The following is a 20,411-nucleotide window of genomic DNA, read 5'->3' on the forward strand; positions in this document are numbered from 1 at the left end:
CAATAACTGTGTTTTAGCCATTCCAATTGCGAGAGTAGTAATGCCAAACCGTGGATTCAGCCAACTTGATTCTCTTTATTTGCAATGAAATTAGGCTCTGTTTGGTGATCTGAAAGTGCGTATAAGTTATAATGAAGATGAGTGAGTCATTGCTTAGGTGGGGGTAGGGAAGATTCCTTCAAAATTACATTTTAATTAATAATACTGCTTATTCTTCCTGAAACTTCAGATAAATGTTGAAAGAGGTAGGGAGGGGGCAGGAATTACTTAAAATGTTTCTCTATGCAGCTAAAATACTACGATCCCATATTTGAAAGCCTATAGGTGGAAAAGACAAGGCAGGTCATCATCAGCCACGCCAGGAATTTTCTTTGGTGTGGCAAATACTGCTAGGAACTTAGTTTTCAGCAATTTTAAATGGTAATATTTCTCTTCCCTGTTTTAACGAATGCTTGTAATGTATTTATCGATAAGAAAATCTTATTGTAAAGGTTGTGATGACTTCTGTAATGCAGAAGACCAAAAGTCTCACAGAATTTCCGTCAAGAAAACAGAAATACTACTTTTTATCGAACCGAATTTGTTTAGTAATGATATTTAAAATGACTTATCACCAAAATTACAATTCATCGCCAATTTTTAAAGTATATTCAAATTTAACCCAACTATGACATTGAAAATTTTGACGTAGGACGGTACTAATCAACGTACAATTATTGATTTCCACATTTTAAAAGTAAGTAACCAGAAATTTATGGACCAGTACCTCAAATTATATTTTGGTTAGGCCTGAATATGATTTGGAAAACAATCAGAAACTAAATAAAAAAAAAAAAAGTTCAACTGAAATCCAGGAAAAGATTTGAACAGAATATTCGTTGTATGAAGGCGGTATTGCATGCTCTGTAGCTCCTTGCTCTTTACTGTGAAGTTTGGCTTTTTCCGAATATTTAAGAAAATATACAATTGAAAAAAAAAAGATTATTCAAAGCACTATAAACTTTTGTTTAATGAACAAAGCGTTGACAAGTAAAATAGATTAAACTATATATCAGTAGCATAATTTAGAATATAACAAACATCAAGGTTTTATTAATAAAACTGAACATCCAAATCAGCTTAAGAAATACTTGGATTTTGCCTTGAGAAACTGTTTCTCTGACTTTCACAATCATATTTACCGGTACACGTGCAATGTAGAGGGTAGTCTCCAAATTATTCCATATGTCCTCAGCCCAAAGGCTCTTGTGGTAAGTAATAAATATATAGTTTTTCGACGGCAGTTGATAGCTCTTGATGAGCTGATCAAAGTATATGCCATCCACTTTTTGGTAGAGAAATTCGTTCATCAGATGTACCAGTTTGAAAGTTTAAAGGGGTTGACCACTTCAGTAGTAAGGTACATACTGAAACCAAAAATAGGCCTCATAATTGTGAGATATATAGGGGAGATTTAAGCAACAGTCGACTGTCAGCTCATAATCATCTTCGGCAATGAAGGGTTTACAACTTTTTCTAGTTGGTGTACCTATTATTTGTTTCCGGTGTATTTGATGGCAAGACCAATTTGATTCCAGTAGTAAACATGTAGGGGACTTGTTATTTTAAGATCCTTACATAGGAACAACTTCAGCGTTTAATCAAAGTAAGGAAACAAAACAAAAGTGTTGCTCTCGCAACACTTTGCTCGACAAAGCCAAACAAACGTAGCCGGAACACCTCACGTTGTCCTTGCAACGTAGATCTAGTTAACGTTGTCTTGAACACTTTTTACAGATTGTTTCAAAGATCACAATACCATTAGTGAGTAATATCTAATTCTAAATTGTAACAAAAAACGCAACTTAGTATTACTCGAAATTAGAACAAATAAACCATAATCTAAACTCTGGAATTCCAGTTATTCTCTACATACAACGGAGAATTTCAAGCTATGATACAAACTTTAAAGCTAGTCTATAGTCCTAATGCTCCTAATACTGTCAAAATGTCTTTACATCATACTTGTTGACAAAAAAAATCATGAAGTGTTTCTTAAATGGTTCACTTTTAGTTGACCAAAACTACCAAAAGCAAAGCGCTAGTTTTCTATAATCCCACAAATACAGGGAAAGATGATGAATGAGTTCATTTGTACTAGTCTTTTTGATCTATGTTAGATAGATAGTGAGGTAATATTTGTTGTTTCTTGTTCAAAGTTTGTTTTAAGTCAGATTTCAATATTATTCATCCACAACGAAAAACTGAATAAAACTAGAAAAAAATCCTCTTACAACGTATTAAGTATTACCCCAGTTATTCAATGCTAGAAACAAGCAATTTTTGTCATCGTACAAGGTCTTACTGAGGTATTAATAGAAACAGTCTAAAAATAACTGTCAGCACGTCCATACACTGCAAAAAAGCTCTGGAATAAATTTTCTATCCAGAAAAATCGTATTTGTCTCACCAAGTAGGCTATTTTATATGATTTACTTGCAATTTTATTCGTAAAAGACTTTGATCCCTATGGAAAACTAAAAGTTGAAAATAGAGGGATTCTAACAAAAATCTTTAAAGAAGGAACTAACTGAGATACAGCCATAGCACTTGTCATATTTAATCCCAATCTTAAAACTAACATTTTTTGTAACGCACCAGATTCTATATCTCCATTTAAAGTATAACAAGATAACAAGCTTTCTGTTTTTATAGATGGATTAAATAAAAAAACAAGTTTTTTTAACTGAAAATAAGGAGCGACATGAAAACTCAAAACGAACAGAAATTACTTCGTAAATGAAAGGGGCTGCTTCCTCATCAACGCCCCGCTCTTTACGCTAAAGTTTTTTACTGTTTTAAAAAGCAGAATTGTGGCAAAGAGTCGAACTTTAGCGTAAAGAGCGAGGGATTGCGGAGGGGACAACCCATTTCATATACGGAGTAATTTCTGTTCGTTTTAAGTTTTAATGTCGCTCCTTCCTTTTAGTTAAAAAAAACTAGTTTTTTTTATGTAATTTCTGAACATTTTTGAATTAATGCAAGTTTGATTTTGGCTCTCTACACATAAATTATTAAAATGAAATTTGCATATTAATTCCTTTTTTGGCTAAATGCCTTTCTGTTAGTTTTGATCAGATTTTGAGAAATAAGGGGTGGGGAAGGAGGCCTAGTTGCCCTGTAATTTTTCGGTTACATAAAAAGGCAACTATAAATTTTAATTTTTAACGAATTTTTTTATTAGTAAAAATATACGTAACTCAAGAACTAACTTACGTAACAAACTTTTATATTCTTAAATTTTTATTATGTATATGAGGGGGTTTGTACCCTCGTTAATACCTCTCTCATTACAATAAATCGTAAGTTTTGTCCCAATAATTTAAGAATGACCCCTGAATCAGAAAGACCGTAGAATAAATAGTTGAAATTACTAAAAATACTATAGTATAATGAGCAAGGTATTTATCACCTCCTAAATACCTCGCTCTTTACGCTAAAGTATTTTTAGAACCCCTCATATGCGTCATAATCTGTTCGTTTTAAGTTTCAATGCTACACCTTACTTTCAATTGAAAAAACTTCCATGTTTATTTTTTCATTAGTAATTTTAGTTAATCCTGCGCCCTTTTCATTGAATTTCTGTTCCCCCATGACAAATTTCTCCAAGGAAAGATCCTCCCACATAGCCCCCTACCTTCAACCCCCCTCCCCCCCAAAAAAAATCCCCGAAATTGTCTTTACACTTCCCAATAGCCATTATTATATATATACACTGGTCGAAGTTTGTAACTTGCAGCCCCTCCCCCAGGAACTGTGGGGAGGTAACTGTGGGTAACCCTTGACTGGGCTGCCCACTTAATTCAACAATCTGTCTTGGCTTTTTTCTACAATTGGCCATGACTTCCACTTTTCCCACAACTATTCCCTCCTTTTTTAAATTCAAAAATTCCCCAAAGACATAGTTATTGTGATTTTCGACTAGGCGGAACAAAATGGCTATCTCAAAATTTTGATTAGTTGACTTTGCGAAAAAAATGAGCGCGGGAGGGGGCCTAGGTGCCCTCCAATTTTTTTGGTCACTTAAAAAGGGCACTAGAACTTTTCATTTCCGTTAGAATGAGCCATCTTTCGACATTCTAGGACCACTTGGTCGATACGATGACCCCTGGAAAAAAAAAGAACACGCACATGGCAAAAAATACGAAATTCCACTTTTTTGTAGATAGGAGCTTGAAATTTTTGCTATAGGGTTCTCTGATACGCTAAATGCGATGGTGTGATTTTCGTTAAGATTCTATGCAATTTAGGGGGTGTTTTCCCTATTTTCCAAAATAAGGAAAATTTTCCCAGGCTCGTAACCTTTGATGGCAAAGACTAAATGTGATGGAACTTATATATTTAAAATCAGCACTAAAAGCTGATTCTTTTGATATATCTTTTAGCATCAAAATTCTGGTTTTTAGAGTTTCGTTTACTATTGAACCGGGTCGCTCCTTACAACAGTTCGTTACCACGAACTGTTTGAAAAAAAAAAATGAAAAGTAACACTTGTCTTTGTGTTAAACAAAATTCTCATTTTATTTTGAAAAAATGCTGAAAATGGAAAACGGGTAAATGTGAGCCTAAATAAACTTAAAAATAAAATGCCTCAAACCTAATGAAATATTCTCCATTGATCAACTTCTACCAGGGCTTGTCAGAAGGATACAAACTTACATATAGAAGTTATGACACATCAAGTTCTTGTCCCAAGTAAACAAAAATTTCAAATGATATACATGTGGTAAGTGACATACATGGTGCTTGTGACATACATGAACATTAGCGGAATAATCACTTTTTTCTTTTTTTTAACATCTGTAAAAGGTAAGTCCAAAGGACAAAAACCTGTTGAATATTCCCATTGGTGTATATAGCTAAGCATAGGATAGAGCTGCCTCTGGGGAGATGTATAGCAATATATATATTATATAGGGAGCAAAAGGGAACTTAATTTTGTACAGAATTTTTGGGGAACTGGAATTTTTTTTTTGTAGGGGAATATGAAAAGAAACAATTTAGGATGCAGTTTATTCGCGAAATTAGAAACTGACTGAAACAATTTGTGAGCCACTTTAAAATTAAAAATTCTTTTTCTTATGGAATTATGCCAGGCACCATCAATATCTTTATACCCACAATGGATGTCACTTCGATATATATAAGATCTTTCGCTCATGAAGAACTAAGTATGTCAGATTTAAGCCTGCTCAATCCAAATAATTTTATATTCATTATTTTCAGTGCTATGGCCCTGCATGATTTTCTTCTTGGAATACTGATTAACTGATAATATCAAAACAGTTGTTTCATCAAAACATTATACTTCCCACGGAAAATACCCCCTGAAAAACACCCCCTCCCTCCCGCAGAAAATACCAACCGGAAAATACCCCCTCCAACGCAATATACCCACTCACACTTTTGTCAAGACGTAAGAGCTTATACTTGTCTATTAATATCACATGTAAAAAAAGAAAAAAAAATCCTGAAACATTGATTCTGAAATTTTGAGCTCAAGATATGTAGGAAAATTCCAAAATTCAATTCAAAAGGGAAATAGTAGCTACAGGTCTTATGTGGGACTTTCTAGGAAGTTTAATTTTAACGACACAAAATTATTTTTTAGCATGGTCTTTACCTAGTAACTAGTTGATGACAATACCTGTTTAGGCGTCGGTTCGTCAAGAATTCTTGTTGGTCGATACAGGCAGATATCAGTGTCATCTGTAGCTTTTGCATGTGTAAGTCAGCAGAGTCTCCAGCGAACTTAGCCAAGCAGCGTGCGTGTTGATTGATATTGCCGTGACTGCCCAGGATTCATAGAAAAGCAAGCGCATGTCGGTTAGGATAGCACAACATTTTATTAACTGCCTTAGACTTATATTCAAGCATTTGACTTGCACTACTTTGGTTCTATTTTAACCATGCTTGACCAGTATGAAATACAATGAAGTTGTGGATGATCGGTCAATAGCTTCTCAGATATTCCAATCGACCCTAGGAGGAAGACTCGAACTTCCAGAGTCGCACCTATAAGAAAATCTTTTTTGAAATTGAAAATATTCTCTGCTCCTGTATTATCCTCAAGAAAGGACAAATTTTTTGCTAAAAAATTTAGAGCAACTCTCTCATCCCGGTGAAAGAAGGACTGCATTGAATAAACCAGCTGACCTATTCAGTAACTCAACTGTTGGGAAGTGAAGGGGGGGGGGGGTTGAACACCAGACTGGAATTTAACATTTTCAAGAATATTTAGGAAAATAAAATAGGTTTAAAAGAAATACGAGCTTTTTGAAGATAAAAACTTTTTTTTAATTCCTATTTTAATTCTTTTAATATTTGGTAATTCTTTTTTAAGACAAGAGAGTACTTTTTTTTTGTATTTCGCCCTAAAGATGCATATTCAAACTGCAAGCTTATGCCCAGTCGTCCATACGGTCTTAATCTGGCCCTGAATCATACAGTATATGACAAAGATAAGACTTACCTTTGCAGGCTGAATACCCTCTACTTCAGATATTCGACGACTGGATGCAGCTAGAGGCCTATTTTCGAGTTCTTTTTTCTTATAGAAAAAAAAAAGAAAAAAAATCGCCGAAATCGAAAATAATTCTTTGAGTTACCAAGTTTTATGGTGATTACACAGTAAGGGGATTTGTGAGTTTGGGAAATTATAGGAAAGCTTTTGAGCTTTTTGCTTATTCAGGAATCTTTCAAATCTCGTATTTTAATCTAAAAAATCACTTTCATGGCCATTGTCAAATAACTGTCTGCATGAAGAATATATGTTATCAGTCAATACAACACAGAGTCAAAAAATAACGCACAATAAAAGTTGAAATGAAAAAAAATTATTATATTATAAGATCAAATGATAAAAAAAAGAAGTTAAAATACAAAAAAAAAATCATGGCAAATAAATACACAATTTACTAAAGGGTAATATTGTGCACATGAACGCCACTCGGGACAAATATTTTTTCATACCGCATAGATTTCGTATTTATTTCTGTCGATTTTGGAACTGATCTTACAACAGCCCTCGGAGGTTGCAACCCTCCTTAAGTTTGGTTGTTGAAGATGTTGTTTGATGAAGATCATGTTGTTTCGGTATAAAATATATGGGAAAAATGTCACGGTGCTTATGGGTATCTAGGCATCCCCCCCCCAAAAAAAAATAAGTTCAGCTTCAGTTTGCTTTGCTCCAACGTAACTAAATCAAATTTAACTGAAAATTAAAAATATGGAACTTCCAGGTTGACGAAGAAGGACAAAAAGAGTCTGTTTCTGCTGTTCGTTTGTTTCCGCATTAACAAGGGTTAATAAGGTTAAATTATTCCAAAGTGAAACAAAAATGCCATACTGGGAGAGTCCACCCTAACAACAGGCTTATCAAAATACCATAAATTCTTGAAAAATGGGACGATGGAATACAAAATTTATCGTTAATTTTAACATTTGTAAGCTAGGGTTGCCTCTCTTCACTAGCTCTGTGGTAAGCACATCCCACTTAAGATTTCGCTGATGTCTAGCCCTGTTCACCGTGATATGTTACCCCCAGAAGCCCTGACAGTCAGTCGTACGAAATAGAAGCTAAAACTTGTGCCAGTGCGTGCTCGGACAAATCACTACCAGAACTCTTCCATCCCTTTTTTTACGTCAACTCCAACCGGGTGGCCCCTTCCCCTGGATACGGCCGTGATTATACCCAGAAAAATTTTAAAATCCTTCCTTTCAAGCTCTTTGTATGCTTATTTGATGATATCTTTGTGTGGTTTGCACGCTTGCTTTGCTTCTCACTGACGCTTTACCAACAGCACCAACTCCTGATTTGGATCGAGAAAAAAAAAACACATTGCTCACCGCCATTCCATGCACCGTTGTCGGCACAAAACGAAAGATCTTTTTGATACTCGAGGGCTTCTACTGCTTTCAGCTACTCTGGATCAGATCACCTAAACCGGATATCAGCCAATGCCCTTTCCATATGCTGCTCTATGATTTAAAAAATTAAAATCATTCCTTTCAAGCTCTTTGTATGCTTATTTGATGATATCTTTGTGTGGTTTGCACGCTCGCTTTGCTTCTCACTGACGCTTTACCAACAGCACCAACTCCTGATTTGGATCGAGAAAAAAAAAACACCTGGCTCACCGCCATTCCATGCACCGTTGTCAGCACAAAACGATGGATTTTTTTGATACTCGAGGGCTTCTACTGCTTTCAGCTACTTTGGATCAGATCACCTAAACCGGATACCAGCCAATACCCTTTCCATATGATGCTCAATGATTTAAAAAATTAAAATCATTCCTTTCAAGCTCTTTGTATACTTATTTGATGATATCTTTGTGTGGTTTGCACGCTCGCTTTGCTTCTCACTTACGCTTTACCAACAGCAATGAAGATTTCTATGATGCATCAATTAGTGACAGACCAGAGCAGTTTTCAACACCAGTAGTGGCAACTGCGTGTCCCGATTCTTTTATTTCGACATCTGTGAGGGCTATACTGCAACAGTCTTCAAATAAAGGTCACAAAAATGACGATACAGACCAAACATCCATCTTATCTCCTGGATCAGCAGCTTTAATTGCTCTATATCTGCTTGAAGCAGCTGAAAAATTAAATCAAGACAAGCTAAAGGAGAAAGAAACGGAGTAGAGAGCAAAGGAAAAAAGAGCCATATTGGGGAAGGGAAAAAGCAAAAAAACAATAAGTCTTTGAAACCTATTCTGGAGGAGAACGAATCTGATTCAGACCCAGCGGTAGCACAATATCAGGATGAAAGTGACTTGGACGACAGTTTCCATTTGGAGAAGAGCCTGTTAATCTAGGGATATTGCTTCCCGAGGATTTCGTGTTCATTAAGTTTGAGAGCAAAAACTCATTCATCTACTATGTCGGACTTGTGCTCGAAATGGAGAAGGATGAGCTCAAGATCATGTTTGAGAGGAAAAAGTTAGGGAGCAGCCTGAAGTTCGTTTTTCCAGATGTGGATGACATTACTCAAGTTGATATTAAAGACGTAAAGCTCAGACTACCATGTCCAACAATTACTCGGAATTTACAACATCAACAATTTACTATAGTTACCACTGAAGTTACTCGGATTGCCTCAGCAATAACGTTTGGGCTAAATCTGGGCAGTATCCATAACATTCGCTAGAAGGTTCAACTTTTTTACCCTATTTTACATTTTTACTACCGAATTTTACTATATATCTGAAATAAAAGCAAAATGAAATTTGGCCCACTTGACAATGGGAAAAAATGGTGCCCTGAGCTGCTCCATCCATGCCCAAACCCACTCCGGGTCTGAGGCAGGTCCGGAAAAAAATAACTCATAGGCAAATGGTAAGTGCGAAGAGAGGGATGAAGGTAACGAGATTCTACAAAGTATTAACTATAGTACAGATATCATTCTAGATAATCGGACTAAAATAAATTCGGTTGAACTTCAAAAAAATTGTTGATTTGCCAAAAAGCAGAAACGCGACGGACCTGCCCCCCTCTCCCCTAATATTGAATTCAAATGCCATTTTCAATGAAAATTACACGATGACGTAACATACATTGCTTTTGACTAGTAATTTAGCACAAATGTCTTTTGAAAAGTTGCTTCTCTAGGGAATAATGTCATATTTTAGCGACTCCACGGTGTGAATCCCTTTGGTGCGTTCCATACAATTATTTTAAGGACTTACCGCACTCTGTTGAAGTAGTTGCTGTAGTGCTTGATTTTGCGCAATAAGTTGCGGTTGGATCTGCATATTCTGAGCAACTGCCGATTGAAGGAAAAGTCACTGCATATTTCGCTGCATAGCAGTGTTGTTTCAAACAGTTCGTGGTAACGAACTGTAGTAAGGAGCGACCCGGCTCAATAGTAAACGAAACTAAAAAACCGAATTTTGATGCTAAAAGATACATCAAGAGAATCAAATTTTCATGCTGATTTTAAATATATAAGTTCCATCCAATTTAGTCTTTGCCATCAAAAGTTACGAGCCTGGGAAAATTTTCCTTATTTTGGAAAATAGGGAAAACATCCCATTAAAAGTCATAGAATCTTAACGAAAATCACACCATCACATTCAGCGCATCAGAAAACCCTATAGAAAAAATTTCAAGCTAGCCTACTATAGACAAAAATGTGGAATTTCGATTTTTTGCCAGAAGACAGATCACGGGTGCGTGTTTATTTGTTGTTGTTTTTTTTCCTCATAGGTCATCGTATCGACCAAATGGTCCTAGAATGTCGCAAGAGGGCTCATTCTAACAAAATTAAAAAGTTCTAAAGCCTTTTTTAAGTGACTAAAAATTGGAGGGCACCTAGGCCCCCTCCTACGCTCATTTTCCCCAAAGTCAACGGATCAAAATTTTGAGATAGCCATTTTGTTCCGCACAGTCGAAAACCTTAACAATTATATCTTTGGGGATGACTTACTCCCCCACAGTCTCCGGGGGAGGGGCTGCAAATTACAAACTTTGAGCAGTGTTTACATACAGTAATGGTTATTGGGAAGAGCTACAGACATTTTCGGGGGGATTTTTTTGGTTGGGGGGAGGGTTGAGGGGAGGGGATGTGTGAGGACCTTTCCTTGGAGGAATAGCCTATGCCATGGGGGAAGAGAAATTCAATGAAAAGGGCGCAGGATTTCCTAGCATTAATATAAAAACAAGAGCTAAGAGCCCATATGGCACTTGTGGCGAGGCATGAAGAGCTAAGAGCCAAGAGATCATATGGTATGAGCTCTAACAAAATTCTATGAATCAATAGATTGATTTAAAAGGAAAATAAGAGGCTTAATGCCGGTAGGGATTTAAAATAAGAGCTTCTAAATGTCCTTCTAAATATCAAAATTCATTAAGATCCGATCACCCACTCGTATGTTATAAATACCTAATTTTTTCAAATTTTTCCTCTCCCTTTAGCCCCCCAGACGGTCGAATCTGAAAAAACGACTTTATCAAGTCAATTTGTGCAGCTCCCTGACACGCCTAAAAATTTTCATCGTCCTAGCACGTCCGGAAGCACCAAACTCGCCAAATCACTGAACCCTTCTCCCCAACTCCCCTAAAGAGAGCGAATCCAGTACGGTTCCGTCAATCACGTATCAAGGACATTTGCTTATTCTATCCACCAAGTTTCATCCCGATTCCTCCACTCCAAGTGTTTTTCAAGATTTCCCCCTCCAACTCCCCCCCCCCATGTCAAAAGATCTGGTCTGGAGTTGGAATAAGAGCTATGAGACATAAATTCCTTCTAAATATCAAATTTCATTAAGATCCGATCACCTATTCGTAAGATAAAAATACCGCAATTTTCATGTTTTCCAAGAATTCCGGTTTCCCCCTCCAATCCCCCTAATGTCACAGGATCTGGTCGGAATTTAAAATTAGAGCTTTAAAGCACAAGATCTTTCTAAATATCAAATTTCATTAAGATCTGGTCACCCATTCGTAAATTACAAATACCTCAATTTTCAAAATTACCCCCCCCCCCGACTCCACCAAAGAGGTCCTCCTAAATATGAAATTTCATTAAGATCCGATAACTCCTTCGTAAGTTGAAAATACGTCATTTTTTCTAATTTTTCAGAATTAATCCCCCCTCCCAATAGAGCGGATCCGTTCCAATTATGTAAATCACGTATCTAAGACTTCTGCTTATTTTCCCCACCAAGTTTCAACCCGATCCCTCCAATCTAAGCATGTTCCATCATTTTAGGTTCCCCCACCCCAAAGTCCCCCCAATGGCACCAGATCCGGTCGCGACTTAAAATAAGAGCTTTGAGACACAATATCCTTCTAAATATCAAATTTCATTGAGATCCGATCACCCGTTCGTAAGTTAAAAATACCTCATTTTTTCTAATTTTTCAGAATTACCCCCCCCCCAACTACCCCAAAGAAAACGGATACTTTCGATATCCTTCTAAATATCAAATTTCATTGAGATCCGATCACCCGTTCGTAAGTTAAAAATACCTCATTTTTTTTAATTTTTCAGAATTAATCCCCCCCCCAACTACCCCAAAGAGAGCTGATTTTTCCCACTAAGTTTCATCCCGATCCCTCCACTCTAAGTGTTTTCCAAGTTTTAAGTTCCCCCCTCCCGACCCCCCCCCCCCTCCAAATGTCACCAGATCTGGTCGGGATTTAAAATAAGAGCTCTGAGACACGACATCCTTCTAAATATCAAATTCCATGGAGATCCGATCACCTGTTCGTAAGTTAAAAATACCTCATTTTTTTGTTTTTTTCTGAATTACCCCCCCCCCCAACTACCCAAAAGAGAGCAGATCCAGTACAGTTATGTCAGTCATGTATCTTAGACAGGTTTTTATTCTTCCCATCCAGTTTGATCCTGATCTCACCGCTTTAAGTATTTTCTAAGATTTCCGGTTCCCCTCAACTGCCCCCCCCCCAATTACGCTGGATCCAGTTGAGATTTAAAATAAGACTTCTGAGTTACGAGGTCCTTCTAAATATCAAATTTCATTGAGATCCGATCACCCGTTCGTAAGTAAAAAAATACCTTATTTTTTTAATTTTTCAGAATTACCCTTCCCCCCCAACTACCCCAAAGAGAGCGGATCCATTCCGCATGTCAATCATGTATCTAGGACTTGTGCTTATTTTTCCCACTAAGTTTCATCCCGATCCCTCCACTCTAAGTGTTTTCCAAGATTTTAGGTTTCCTCCTCCCAACTCCCCCCAATATCACCAGATCCGGTCGGGATTTAAAATAATAGCTGTGAGACACGATATCCTTCCAAACATCAAATTTCATTAAGATCTGATCAATCGTTCGTAAGTTGAAAATACTTCTATTTTTCCGAATTAACGGGCCCCCCACCCCCTCCCCCAGATGGTCAAATTGGGAAAACGACTATTTCTAATTTAATCTGGTCCGGTCTCTGATACGCCTGCCAAATTTCATCGTCCTAGCTTACCTGGAAGTGCCTAAAGCAGCAAAACCGACAGACAGACCGACAGAATTTGCGATTGCTATATGTCACTTGGTTAATACCAAGTGCCATAAAAATAATGAACAATGAAAAACATGAAAAAAAATTTTCAATTGAAAGTAAGGAGTAGCATTAAAACTTAAAGCGAACAGAGATTATTACGCATATGAAGGGGTCTTCTCCTCCTAAATACCTTGCTCTTTATGCTCTTTATGCTTGCTCTTTAAAGTTTTGAAAGTATTTTTAGTAATTTCAACTACTTATTCTACGGCCTTTCTGATTCAGGGGTCATTCTTAAAGAATTGGGACAAAACTTAAGATTTAGTGTAAAGAGCGAGGTATTAACGAGGGGACAAACCCCTTCATCTACATAATAAAAATCTAAAATATAGAAGATTGTTACGTAAGTTAATTCTTAAGTTACGTATATTTTTTACTAATAAAAACGTACGTTAAAAATTAAAAGTTCTAGTTGCCTTTTTAAGTAGCCAAAAAATTGAAGGACAACTAGGCCTCCTTCCCCGCCCCTTATTTCTCAAAATTGTCTGATCAAAACTAAGAGAAAGCCATTTAGCCAAAAAAAGAACTAATATGCAAATTTCATTTTAATAACTTATGTGCGGAGAGCCAAAATCCAACATCCATTAATTCAAAAACATTCAGAAATTAAATAAAAAAGACTAGTTTTTTTATGTGAAAGTAAGGAGCGACATTAAAACTTAAAACAGATAGATATTACTCCGTGTATGAAGGGGGCTGTTCCCTTCTCAACGCCCCACTCTTTACACTAAAGTTTTTTACTGTTTAATAAAGTAGAATTTAGAGAAAGAGTCAAACTTTAGCGTAAAGAGCGGGGCGTTGAGAAGGGAACAGCCCCTTTCATACACAGAGTAATTTTTGTTCGTTTTAAGTTTTAATGTTGCTACTTACTTTCACTTAAAAAACTAGTTTTTTTTATTTAATTGCATTTCAAAGCCGCCTGGAGTTGGTGACATCATTTCTGGTATTACTGACGATGGAAAAGGATATCCTATAAAAGTTTGTAATTTTTATTGAAATTTTTGGATATTCTATGGAACTACTTGTTATTAAATTAAACAAACTTAAAATACTATAAAGTGCTTCATACTTAAAAATAAAAGGTAGATGATCTTGGAAAATCTATAGAAGTTAGTGATAGCCTATATCACCAAGCGTTACGGAAGTTGATAACCGTCTTTTACGACCGAACACAAACAACTTTTAGGACTATAGTGGCTAATCATGACAAAATAAGAAATAAAAAAAGGGAGAAGAAAAAACAAGGATAATTCCTGACAGTGAAATTAGGAGAGATAAATTGCTCGACAACCCTCAGACCAAGAAAGCACATAAAAGTAAAAAAAAAATGTACAATTAAACGTTCCAATGACAAAACAAAAACGAAACAAATTTTGAATAAGCACTAAATTAAAAGAGGCTCTCTTAGAGTTACGATGCATTAAAAACAAAAACGTAGTTTTTTTTTGCTATGAATTCATTTATTTTTTATTTTAATCTTTTGAATATAGGCTGCAAAAGAAAATAGGAAGCAAAAAGAAAAATATATCTAGTAATACAAAAACAATCCATGTCAATAAAAAATATGTCAAAAGCGACGAAGATATCTACAAAACGCTTTTGGAAATACAGAGTTTTTGTTTTAAATAAAAGAATAAGACTTGACTACACAATGAAAAATGGCATTACTTTGTTATGTCAGGCCCCTCCTCCCTTTCATTTGAGTTATCCATTCACCTCGGCTAGATTCAGTTGTTATGTCTTTAAGTTTAACTCCAATTTGTTCATTTGAAGTCTTTCATGTTGTTCAATAAAAGACATTTTTATTTTAGTAGTTCTTCCTTTTTTCTCTTTTCTTCCTAAAATGTTGGTGTAAATCAGCAATAGCAGTTTATTCTTTTACAATTTTGGATTTTTACTTTTTCTAATTTTTTATTTCCAATTTTCAATTTTTTATTTTCATTTTTTTTCTTATTTGTCGGTATGTTTTCCATATCCGATGTTTTACATCGTATCCACGAATTGCATTCAGGGGGGGGGAGAAGGAGTTCTTCCTAAAGTTCTTCCAAAGAGTTCTAGGAACTTTTTTATGCCCCTGTAATGCCAACCCATAATTTTCTTTTTCTATACATCATAAAATAGAATAGCGCACTAGAATTTTTTTTTTTTCGAAACTTTTTTGTTTCGGAAATTTGGGGACTTTACATAAGCTTACGTTTAATATTCTACAAGAACTTCAGTGAAAATTTAGCATAATGAATGAGGTTTCAGGGACGTAGACCTTCCATTTAAAGGATAATTCTAGTTCGTTTAAAATAAGCTCATATCCGTTCGTGCCGGAAATCAAACAGTTCGTGGTAACGAACTGTAGTAAGGAGCAACCCGGCTCAATAGTAACAAAACTCTAAAAAATGGAATTTTGATACCAATAGCTATATCAAAAGAATCACATTTTAATGCTCATTTTAAATATATAAGTTTCATCAAGTTTAGTTTAAACTAAAAAACGAAATTTTGATGCTAAAAGATACATCAAACGAATCAAATTTTCATGCTGATTTTAAATATATAAGTTTCATCAAGTTTAGTCTTAACCATCAAAAGTTACGAGCCTGAGAAAATTTGCCCTTTTTTGGAAAATAGGGGAAAACACACCCTAAAAGTCATAGAATCTTAACGAAAATCGCATCATGAGATTCAGCGTATCAGAGAACCCTATTGTAGAAGTTTCAAGCTCCTATCTACAAAAATGTGGAATTTTGTATTTTTTGCCAGAAGGCAGATGCGTGTTTATTTGTTTGTTTGTTTTTTTTTTGAGTTTTTTTTTTTCCAGAGGTGATCGTATCGACCCAGTGGTCCTAGAATCTCGCGAGACGGCTCATTCTAACGGAAATGAAAAGTTCTAGTGCCCTTTTTAAGTGACCAAAAAAATTGGAGGGCACCTAGGCCCCCTCCCACGCTAATGATTTTCTCAAAGTCAACGGATCAAAATTCTGAGGTAGCCATTTTATTCAGCGTAGTCGAAAAACCTTATAACTATGTCTTTGGGGACGACTTACTCCCCCACAGTCCCCGTGGGAGGAGCTACAAGTTACAAATTTTGACCAGTGTTTGAATATAGTAATGCTTATTGGGAAGTGTACAGACGTTTTCATGAGGGATTTTTTGGTTGGGGGAGGGGTTGACAAGAGGGGGATATGTTGGGGGAACTTTCAATCGAGGACTTTTGTCATGGGGGTAGAAAATTTCCATCAAGGGAGCGCAGGATTTTCTAGCATTATTTAAAAAAAAGACAAAAAAAAGAAAAAATAAATATGAAAAGTTTTTCAACTGGAAATAAGGAGCAGCATTAAAACTTAAAACGAACAGAAATCATTACGCATATGAGGGGCTCACCTCCTAATACCTAGCTCTTTACGCTAAAGTTTTTTTCAGTGATTTCAACTATTTATTCTACGGCTTTTGTGATTCAGGGGTCATTCTTTCTGAATTGGGACAAAATTTAATCTTTATTGTAAAGAGCGAGGTACTGACGAGGGGGTGAACCCCTCATATATGTAATAAAAACATAAGATTACAAAAGTTCGTTACGTAAGCTAATTTATAAGTTACGTCTATCTTTTACTAATAAAAACATTCGTAAAAAATTAAAAGTTCTAGTTGCCTTTTTAAGTAACCAAAAAATCGCAGGGCAACTAGGCTTCCGCCACCGTTCTTTTTTTTTCTTAAAATCATTCGATCAAAACTATGAGAAAGCCATTTAGCCAAAAAAAAAACTTGCAAATTTTGTGTTAATTATTACTCTGCGGAGAGCCAAAATCAAAACATGCATTGATTCAAAAACGTTCAGAAATTAAATTAAAAAAAACAAGTTTTTTTAAGCTGAAAGTAAGGAGCGACATTAAAACTTAAAACGAACAGAATTTACTTCGCATATGAAAGGGGCTGCTTCCTCATCAACGCCCCGCTGCTCTTTACGCTAAAGTTTTTTACTGTTTTAAAAAGCAGAAGAGAAAGAGTCAAAGATTTTTTTTTTCCAGAACTGTTCTTTAACTTTTCTAATTAGCTTATTATTATAAATCACCTACGAGGAAGAGGGATCAATACCCGTCGAAGCCAGATTTGGCAACAAGTTTCATTATTTTTGATCCTATAATTCACAAACTGAATTATATATATATATATATATATATATATATATATATATATATATATATATATATATATATATATATATATATATATATATATATATATATATATATATATATATATATATATATATATATATATAGAATATATTCATATAGATATACAAGGATATTTTCAGCCATTGAAATTTTTTAGAAGAAACAAGAGCTAAGAGCTCATATGGCACTTGTGAAGAGACAAGAAGAGCTAAGAGCCAAGAGATCATATGGTATGAGCTCTAGCAAAATTCTATGAATCAATAGATTGATTTAAAAGGAAAATAAGAGGCTTAATAACGGTCAAGATTTAAAATAAGAGCTCTGAGTCACGATGTCCTTCTAGATATCAAAATTCATTAAGATCCGATCACCCACTACTATGTTATAAATACCTAATTTTTTCTAATTTTTCCTCTCCCTTTAGTCTCCCAAATGGTCGAATCTGGGAAAACGACTTTATCAAGTCAATTTGTCAGCTCCCTGACACACCAACCAATTGTCATCGTCCTAGCACGTCCAGAAGCACCAAACTCGCCAAATCACTGAAAACCTCCCCCCAACTCCCCCAAAGAGAGTGAATCCAGTACGGTTCCGTCAATCACTTATTAAGGACATTTGCTTATTCTATCCACCAAGCTTCATCCCGATTCCTCCACTCCAAGTATTTTCCAAGATTTCCCCCTCCAACTCTCCCCGATGTCAAAAGATCTGGTCGAGATTTGAAATAAGAGCTCTGAGAGATGAAATGCTTCTAAATATCAAATTTCATTAAGATCCGATCACCTATTCGTAAGATAAAAATACCCCAATTTTCACATTTTCCAAGAATTCCGGTTCCCCCCTCCAACTCCCCCCAATGTCACAGGATCAGGTCGGAATTTAAAATTAGAGCTTTAAAGCGCAAGATCCTTCTAAATATCAAATTTCATTAAGATCTGGTCGCCCTTTCGTAAGTAACAAATACCTCAATTTTCAAAATTACCCCCCCCCCCCACCTCCAAAGAGAGCAGATCCGGTCCGGTTAGGTCAGTCGCGTATCTTAGACAGGTTTTTATTCTTTCCATCCAGTTTCATCCTGATCTCACCTGTTAAGTATTTTCTAAGATTTCCGGTCCCCCCAACTGCCCCCCCCCCCAATTACGCTTGATCCGGTTGAGATTTAAAATAAGAGATCTGAGTCACGAGGTCCTTCTAAACATGAAGTTTCATGAAGATCCGATCGCTCCTTCATAAGTTAAAAATACGTCATTTTTTCTAATTTTTCAGAATTAACCCCCCTCCCCAATAGAGCGGATCCGTTGCAACTATGTAAATCACGTATCTAAGACTTCTGCTTATTTTTCCCACCAAGTTTCATCCCGATCCCTCTAATCTAAGCGTTTTCCAGGATTTTAGGTTCCACCCCAAACTCCCCCCAATGTCACCAGATCCAGTCGGAATTTAAAATAAGAGCTTTGAGACACGATATCCTTCTAAATATCAAATTTCATTGAGATCCGATCACACGTTCGTAAGTTAAAAACAACTCATTTTTTCTAATTTTTCAGAATTAACCCCCCCCCCCCAACTATCCCAAAGAGAGCGGATCCGTTCCGGTTATGTCAATCATGTATCTAGGACTTGTGCTTATTTTTCCCACCAAGTTTCATCCCGATCCCGCCACTCTAAGTGTTTTATAAGTTTTAGGTCTCCTCCCAACTCACCCCCCCCCCAATGTCACCAGATCCGTTCGGGATTTAAAATAAGAGCTCTGAAAAACGATATCTATTTAAATATCAAATTTCATTGAGATCCAATCAGCCGTTCGTAAATTAAAAATACCACATTTTTTCTAATTTTTCAGAATTAACCCCCTCCCCCTAACTACCCTAAAGAGAGCGAATCCATTCCGGTTATGTCAATCATGTATCTAGGACTTGTGTTTATTTTCCCCACTAAGTTTCATCCCGATCCCTCCACTCTAAGTGTTTTCCAAGATTTTTGGTTTCCCCCTCCCAACCCCCAACCCCCCCCAATGACACCAGATCCAGTCAGGATTTAAAATAATAGCTCTGAGACACAATATCCTTCCAAACTTAATAATTTATGTGCGGAGAGCCAAAACCAAACATGCATTAATTCAAAAACGTTCAGAAATTAAATAAAAAAAACTGATTTTTTTAGCTAAAAGTAAGGAGCGACATTAAAACTTAAAACGAACAGAAATTACTCCGTATATGAAATGGGTTGTCCCCTCTGCAATCCCTCGCTCTTTACGCTAAAGTTTGACTCTTTGCCACAATTCTACTTTTTAAAACAATTCAAATCTTTAGCGTAAAGAGCGAGGGATTGCAGAGGGGACAACCCATTTCATATACGGAGTAATTTCTGTTCGTTTTAAGTTTTAATGTCGCTCCTTACTTTCAGCTAAAAAAATCTGTTTTTTTTTTTAATTTATTTAAAATCAGCATGAAAATCCGATTCTTTTGATGTATATTTTAGCATCAAAATTCCGTTATTTAGAGTTTCGTTTACTATTGAGCCGGGTCGCTCCTTACTACAGTTCGTTACCACGAACTGTTTGATAGTGAGGTAATATTTGTTGTTTCTTGTTCAAAGTTTGTTTTAAGTCAGATTTCAATATTATTCATCCACAACAAAACTATAAAAAAAATCTTCTTATGACGTATTAAGTATTACCCCGGTTATTCAATGCTAGAAACAAGCAATTTTTGTCATCGTACTAGGTCTTACTGAGGTGTTAATAGAAACAGTCTAAAAATAATTGTCAGCACGTCCATACACTGCAAAAAAAAGCTCTGGAATAAATTTTTTATCCTGAAAAATCGTATTTTTCTCACCAAGTAGACTATTTTATATGATTTACTTGCAATTTTATTTGTGAGTAAAAGACTTTGATCCATATGGAAAACTAAAAGTTGAAAATAGAGAGATCGTAACAAATCTAAAAATCTTTAAAGAAATAACTAACTGAGATACAGCCATGGCACTTGTCATATTTAATCCCAAACTTAAAACTAACATTTACGCACCAGATTCAATATCTCCATTTAAAGTATAACAAGCTTACAAGCTTTCTATTTTTATAGATAGAGAAAAAAATGAAAAGTAATAATTGTCTTTGTGCTAAACAAAACTCCCATTTTATTTTGAAAAAATGCTGAAAATGGAAAACAGGTAAGTG

General features: G+C 35.7%; 1 long non-coding RNA gene across 5 annotated transcripts in view; it reads right to left on the bottom strand.

The window, feature by feature from the left end:
• Positions 1–1,072: 1,072 nt before the first annotated feature.
• Positions 1,073–20,411, bottom strand: part of LOC136034661 (uncharacterized) — a 44,641-nt gene continuing 25,302 nt past the window's right edge. For all 5 annotated transcript variants that reach the window (XR_010619228.1, XR_010619226.1, XR_010619227.1 and 2 more), the window contains 2 exons: positions 5,687–6,054; positions 1,073–1,406 (listed from right to left, as the gene is read on the bottom strand). This is a non-coding gene — a long non-coding RNA (uncharacterized LOC136034661). The remainder of the gene's footprint in view (positions 1,407–5,686; positions 6,055–20,411) is intronic.

This window comes from Artemia franciscana, chromosome 13 (assembly GCF_032884065.1).
Source record: "Artemia franciscana chromosome 13, ASM3288406v1, whole genome shotgun sequence".
NCBI classification, from domain to species: Eukaryota; Metazoa; Arthropoda; class Branchiopoda; order Anostraca; family Artemiidae; genus Artemia; species Artemia franciscana.